General features: G+C 56.6%; 1 protein-coding gene across 5 annotated transcripts in view; it reads left to right on the forward strand.

Annotated features, from left to right (window-relative positions):
* Positions 1-7,500, forward strand: part of LOC143276084 (uncharacterized) — a 27,722-nt gene that overhangs the window by 4,169 nt on the left and 16,053 nt on the right. For 2 of the 5 annotated variants that reach the window (XM_076580473.1, XM_076580472.1), the window contains exon 2: positions 7,107-7,500. This exon is cut by the window's right edge and continues 401 nt beyond it. The exons of 1 other annotated variant lie outside the window; for it this stretch is intronic. The gene's annotated coding sequence lies outside the window, so the exon portion shown is untranslated. Of the gene's footprint in view, positions 1-6,087; positions 6,182-6,307; positions 6,429-7,106 lie in introns of those variants that run through there. 2 more of the 5 variants (XM_076580474.1, XM_076580475.1) reach the window with 2 other exon arrangements.

Below are 7,500 nucleotides of genomic sequence, written 5' to 3' on the forward strand. Positions count from 1 at the left end.
TTCACACAGAGAAATCTGTTGTGATAAAAAAAACAAAAACAATACAAATACAAATAAACCAGGAAACAGAGAGATTATGATGCTGTGAGTGTCACCTGGCAGTGAGTGGAGTCAGTGTGATTTCCTCTGGTCACGAACTGTAACCTGGCAGTGAGTGGAGTCAGTGTGATTTCCTCTGGTCACGAACTGTAACCTGGCAGTGAGTGGAGTCAGTGTGATTTCCTCTGGTCACGAAACGTCCTCATGCCGGGCAGTGGTTTACAGCATGAAGCACTGTATTCCCCGACCCTTTCTTCATCCCAGATCAGGTCACTTTTCTTCACCCGACAGGCGTGAAAGTTAGTCTTGAGACAGAGAGAGAGAGAGAGATACAGAGATACAGAGACAGCCTGAGACAGGGTTGGCCTTGAGAACGCGCCTTAGGGGAGAGACAGACAGACAGGCAGAGACAGGCAGACAGACAGACAGACAGAGACAGGCAGGCAGGCAGGCAGGCAGACAGACAGACAGACAGACAGGCAGGCAGGCAGGCAGGCAGAGACAGACAGACAGGCAGGCAGGCAGACAGAGACAGACAGGCAGGCAGGCAGACCGACAGACAGACAGAGACAGACAGAGACAGGCAGGCAGGCAGGCAGACAGACAGAGACAGACAGGCAGGCAGACAGACAGACAGACAGACAGGGGTGGCCTTGGGAACACATCAGGCGGCTTAGGGAGAGAGACACAGAGAGAGACAGGCAGGCAGGCAGACAGACAGACAGACCAACAGACAGAGACAGACAGACAGATAGACAGACAGACAGGCAGGCAGGCAGGCAGGCAGACAGGGGTGGCCTTGGGAACACATCAGGCGGCTTAGGGAGAGAGACAGAGAGAGAGAGAGAGACAGAGGTGAATAGACAGATACAGGGAGAGAGAGACCGAGGTGGCCTTGAGAACACAGCAACGCGACACAAAGAGAGGGGGAGAGAGAGGGAGAGAGACAGAGAGAGAGGGGGGGGAGAGAGGGAGAGAGACAGAGAGAGAGGGGGGCAGACATACAGAGACAAGGAGAGAGAAAGAGAGACAGAGAGAGAGAGAGACAAAGACAGTGACAGACAGACAGAGACAGACAAAGAGAACACATTAACGCGACAGACAGACAGAGAGACAGACAAACACGGTCACAGTCACAGAGAGAGAGACTCGGAGAGAGAGAGACAGAGACAGAGAGACAGAGACCGAGACACACAGACGCACACAGACACAAACACACAGTCAGTTGGCCATGGCAGCACATGAAGGCGGCATGGCTGCAGTAATAAAAAAAAAAAAAAAAAAAAAAAAAAAAAAAGGCGGGCTTCCATCCCATCCAATCCTACCCTGCCTCATCTGATCCACGCCGCATGGAGATTAACCACTGAAGACCGACGGCCTCAAGGCTGTGTTGTTGTGCTGTGGGATGTCATGCGCGCGGGGAGTGGGAGGGAGGCAGTGGTTGGGTGTGTGTGTGGGGGGGGGGGGGGGGATTGGGGGGCAGGGGGGAGAGATAGACTGGTGTAAATGGGGAGCGTGACATTGTTGGTCGTTGCTCTTCGCTTTGAGTCATGGTTCGCGCTCGTCTGTTTGTAGTATGATGGTGGTGGTGTGTCCATCGAGATCGATGATGACCATCGTTGTCATCCAGATGGGGGATGGGGGATGGGGGGAGGGTGGTGGTGGGGTGGGGGGAAGGATGCTCATGAATCTATCTGTGAGTGCGCAGATGGCTGAATAGTCCAATCTGCGCACGAAATGTTCGCTGACAGTTGGGGCAGACAAAGACAGGCATATCATTGTCAGGGAGCTGATGAAAGGTCATTTTGGATGACTGATGACTTGCGCGATGAGTTTGTTTAAAGTGAAGAGGAGTTGCGCAACGTCAACCTCACTCTCTCGTCCGGGTCCACCAATTTCCAGTGGCAAGACTAAGTCGAGACGACTGGAGGATGAGCACGGATGCAGTAATGATAGTAGTATGATATTATTATTATTATTATTATTGTTGTTGTTGTTGTTGTTGTTATTCTAATGGTGGTAACAGCAGGCAGAGGGTGTGTGTGTGTGTGTGTGTGTGTGTGTGTGTGTGTGTTTCTTTCTTTCTTTCTTTCTTTAGTTCACTGTTTAGTGTTATTAGGGGGGGAACAAAGTGTGTATGTGCACATGGGAGTTGAGGCGAGGGGTACATGAGAAGAGGTTGTTAGGTGACTGTAGTGTGTGTGTGTATCTGTCTGTCTGTCTGCACGCCTCTCTCTTTCTCTCTCTCCCCTCTCTCTCTTTGTGTGTGTGTGTGTGTGTGTGTTGGTGGGGGAGGCGAGGGAGGGCGGGGGGGGGGGGGGGGGGGGGGCGTGGCATAGACCTCGGAAAGGGGGACAGGGGGATGGGGGTGGGGATTTACAACTTCTGTGTCTGCCGTGCTCACTTTGTGTGTGTGTCTGTGTGTCTGTGTGTGTGTCCTTGCGCGCGCGTACGGAGAAGTATTGACACGGTGGAGTATCGACACGGGGGGAGTATCGACACGGGGGTGTATCGACACGGGGGAGTATCGACACGGGGGAGTATCGACACGGGGAGTATTGACACGGGGGGAGTATTGACACGGGGAGTATTGACACGGGGAGTATTGACACGGGGGGAGTATCGACACGGGGAGTATTGACACGGGGAGTATTGACACGGGGGGAGTATCGACACGGGGGAGTATCGACACGGGGGGGGGGGGGGGAGTATCGACACGGGGGGGGGGGGGGGGAGTATCGACACGGGGGAGTATCGACACGAGGGGGGGGGGGGAGTATCGACACGGGGGGAGTATCGACACGGGGGGAGTATCGACACGGGGGGAGTATCGACACGGGGGAGTATTGACACGGGGGGGGGGGGGGGGGGGGAGTATCGACACGGGGGAGTATCGACACGGGGGGGGGGGAGTATCGACACGGGGGGAGTATCGACACGGGGGGGAGTATTGACACGGGGGGGGGGGGGGGGGAGTATCGACACGGGGGGAGTATCGACACGGGGGAGTATCGACACGGGGGGAGTATCGACACGGGGATGTATCGACACGGGGGAGTATTGACACGGGGGGAGTATCGACACGGGGGGAGTATCGACACGGGGATGTATCGACACGGGGGAGTATTGACACGGGGGAGTATTGACACGGGGGGAGTATCGACACGGGGTGTGTATCGACACGGGGGGAGTATCGACACGGGGGGGGGGGAGTATCGACACGGGGGGAGTATCGACACGGGGGGAGTATCGACACGGGGGGAGTATCGGGAGTATCGACACGGGGGGAGTATCGACACGGGGGGGGGGGGGGGTAGTATCGACACGGGGGGAGTATCGACACGGGGGGAGTATCGACACGGGGCGGGGGGGGGGGGGAGTATCGACACGGGGGGGGGGGGAGTATCGACACGGGGGGAGTATCGACACGGGGGGGGGGGGGGGGGAGTATCGACACGGGGGGAGTATCGACACGGGGGGAGTATCGACACGGGGGGAGTATCGACACGGGGGGAGTATCGACACAGTGGAGTATCGACACGGGGGAGTATCGACACGGGGGGAGTATCGACACAGTGGAGTATCGACACGGGGGAGTATCGACACGGGGGAGTATCGACACAGTGGAGTATCGACACGGGGGGAGTATCGACACGGGGGGGGGGGAGTATCGACACGGGGGGAGTATCGACACGGGGGGGGGGGGGGAGTATCGACACGGGGGGAGTATCGACACGGGGGGGGGGGGAGTATCGACACGGGGGGAGTATCGACACGGGGGGGGGGGGAGTATCGACACGGGGGGAGTATCGACACGGGGGGAGTATCGACACGGGGATGTATCGACACGGGGGAGTATTGACACGGGGGAGTATTGACACGGGGGGAGTATCGACACGGGGTGTGTATCGACACGGGGGGAGTATCGACACGGGGGGAGTATCGACACGGGGGGAGTATCGGGAGTATCGACACGGGGGGAGTATCGACACGGGGGGGGGGGGGGAGTATCGACACGGGGGGAGTATCGACACGGGGGGAGTATCGACACGGGGGGAGTATCGGGAGTATCGACACGGGGGGAGTATCGACACGGGGGGGGGGGGGAGTATCGACACGGGGGGAGTATCGACACGGGGGGAGTATCGACACGGGGGGGGGGGGGGGAGTATCGACACGGGGGGAGTATCGACACGGGGGGAGTATCGACACGGGGATGTATCGACACGGGGGAGTATTGACACGGGGGAGTATTGACACGGGGGGAGTATCGACACGGGGTGTGTATCGACACGGGGGGAGTATCGACACGGGGGGGGGGGGGGGGAGTATCGACACGGGGGGAGTATCGACACGGGGGGAGTATCGACACGGGGGGAGTATCGGGAGTATCGACACGGGGGGAGTATCGACACGGGGGGGGGGGGGGGTAGTATCGACACGGGGGGAGTATCGACACGGGGGGAGTATCGACACGGGGCGGGGGGGGGAGAGTATCGACACGGGGGGGGGGGGAGTATCGACACGGGGGGAGTATCGACACGGGGGGGGGGGGGGGGAGTATCGACACGGGGGGAGTATCGACACGGGGGGAGTATCGACACAGTGGAGTATCGACACGGGGGAGTATCGACACGGGGGGAGTATCGACACAGTGGAGTATCGACACGGGGGAGTATCGACACGGGGGAGTATCGACACAGTGGAGTATCGACACGGGGGGAGTATCGACACGGGGGGGGGGGGGGAGTATCGACACGGGGGGAGTATCGACACGGGGGGGGGGGGGGGAGTATCGACACGGGGGGAGTATCGACACGGGGGGGGGGGGGGGGGAGTATCGACACGGGGGGAGTATCGACACGGGGGGGGGGGGGGGGAGTATCGACACGGGGGGAGTATCGACACGGGGGGAGTATCGACACGGGGATGTATCGACACGGGGGAGTATTGACACGGGGGAGTATTGACACGGGGGGAGTATCGACACGGGGTGTGTATCGACACGGGGGGAGTATCGACACGGGGGGAGTATCGACACGGGGGGAGTATCGGGAGTATCGACACGGGGGGAGTATCGACACGGGGGGGGGGGGGGAGTATCGACACGGGGGGAGTATCGACACGGGGGGAGTATCGACACGGGGGGAGTATCGGGAGTATCGACACGGGGGGAGTATCGACACGGGGGGGGGGGGAGTATCGACACGGGGGGAGTATCGACACGGGGGGAGTATCGACACGGGGGGGGGGGGGAGTATCGACACGGGGGGAGTATCGACACGGGGGGAGTATCGACACGGGGCGGGGGGGGGGAGTATCGACACGGGGGGGGGGGAGTATCGACACGGGGGGAGTATCGACACGGGGGGGGGGGGGGGGGGGAGTATCGACACGGGGGGAGTATCGACACGGGGGGAGTATCGACACGGGGGGAGTATCGACACGGGGGGAGTATCGACACAGTGGAGTATCGACACGGGGGAGTATCGACACGGGGGGAGTATCGACACAGTGGAGTATCGACACGGGGGGAGTATCGACACGGGGGGGGGGGGAGTATCGACACGGGGGGAGTATCGACACGGGGGGGGGGGGGGAGTATCGACACGGGGGGAGTATCGACACGGGGGGGGGGGAGTATCGACACGGGGGGAGTATCGACACGGGGGGGGGGGGGAGTATCGACACGGGGGGAGTATCGACACGGGGGGGGGGGGGAGTATCGACACGGGGGGAGTATCGACACGGGGGGGGCGGGGGGGGGAGTATCGACACGGGTGGGTATCGAAACGTTGGGGGAGGGGGGTCGGAGGGGGGGTGGGGGGGGGGGGTAGCGACACGTTTGTGGATGAAGAGATAGTGGAAGATGAGGGGATCAGGTTGTCACTGGCTGTGCTTTGTTTCAGTCATTGTGCCCACTTATCACCCACTGAAATATAAGGTGGTAACAGCTGGTAGAGGGTGTGTGTGTGTGTGTGTGTGTGTGTGTGTGTGTGTGTGTGTGTGTGTGTGTGTAACAGCAAAATCGTTATGGGGAGTGTTGTAGCTGTGATCCCGTGGCAGTGTGTAGGTGTGTAATGTACTGGCGGTGTATCTTGTTGACAGTGGGGAAACACATCGTACTGTGTTTAATGAGCTGGTAAATCTGTTACACATGGTTTGCTGTGTACTGGAGACACACTGAACGCGGTCATTAATCATGATTCCCATTTAATTGTGCTACTGAAATAATTTTGTAGAGACAAAAGTGGAGTGTTGTTTGGCCAAAATGGAAACACGCAGTTTTTGTTGTTTTGTAGTATTTACACGAGATGATAAGCACTGAGAGTTGTATTGTTCAGTCGCTTATTTTAATGCACAGTATTGTAAGTCTGTGCTGGAGGCAGGTAAGATTAATGAAGCTTGTTTTACCTCACATAGATCTCTTGTGTGAGAGGAGTGTATACTGTGGTGGAAGTGCTGAATACGTGTTTAGGCCAGACGACATGTTGTTGGTGATTGTGATATCAGCCTTTCATGTCAGTGATGTTCAGGATGTTTTGAGGTTGTTTCTGACCTGGGGCTGTGTGTGTGTGTGTGTGTGTGTGTGTGTGTGTGTGTGTGTGTGTGTGTGTGTGTGTGTGAATAGAATAGAATTTATTGTCATGAAACCGTAAGGTTTATAAGACACAAGTGCAATGGTAAATAAATGAATGAATGAAAAACACACAATTAATCAATCAGTTAATGCAGTAAATTGCAGCAGCATTCATAAACAAATTTTCCTAATCTTGTTTGTATATATTCATCATCTATTAGCATCACCTGACTGGGAATATTTCCTGTGTTATTCGAATTTTGAATATCTTTTAAAAGATGTGTGTGTGTGTGCGTGTTTCAAGTGTGCTGCTTAACCGTGCTCAAAACGTCTCAAAGATGCTTAATTTAGGGCTGTGTGTTGCTTAAGGATGCTTATCCATGCTTAAGTCTGCTCAGTGCTGCTGAGGTAGGGATTCACTGAACACCCTTTTAACACTCTCTTTACGTCCATTGTAGAAATCAAGTTCGCGTCGTTTCCTTTACAGGTCATGTAGGGACGTGAGCTGGAGTGGACGCACCAAGAAAACATCATCATCATCATCATCAACTACAACAACAGCGACGACAACAACAACAACAACAATAAAAATAACAACAGGGACATCGTGTGGTCACTCCTGCAACATCGCACTGTCTCCAGTGATGATACCATAGCTCCCCTCATCCAACCTTGGCCCTTTCCACCACACACACACACACACACACACATCCACAGCTCCATCACCTCTTTCCTCCCTCCCCAGCTGACCCAACCTCCACGCCCTCTCCCTCTCTCACACACACACGTTCTCACATCCACCTTGTCACATCAACAGAAAAACAGAATAAATAGGTAAAACCCCAAACCCACACAGCAGAAGCAGAAACGGTGTTTTGTCG

This window comes from Babylonia areolata, chromosome 31 (genome assembly GCF_041734735.1).
Source record: "Babylonia areolata isolate BAREFJ2019XMU chromosome 31, ASM4173473v1, whole genome shotgun sequence".
Classification (NCBI taxonomy): Eukaryota; Metazoa; Mollusca; class Gastropoda; order Neogastropoda; family Buccinidae; genus Babylonia; species Babylonia areolata.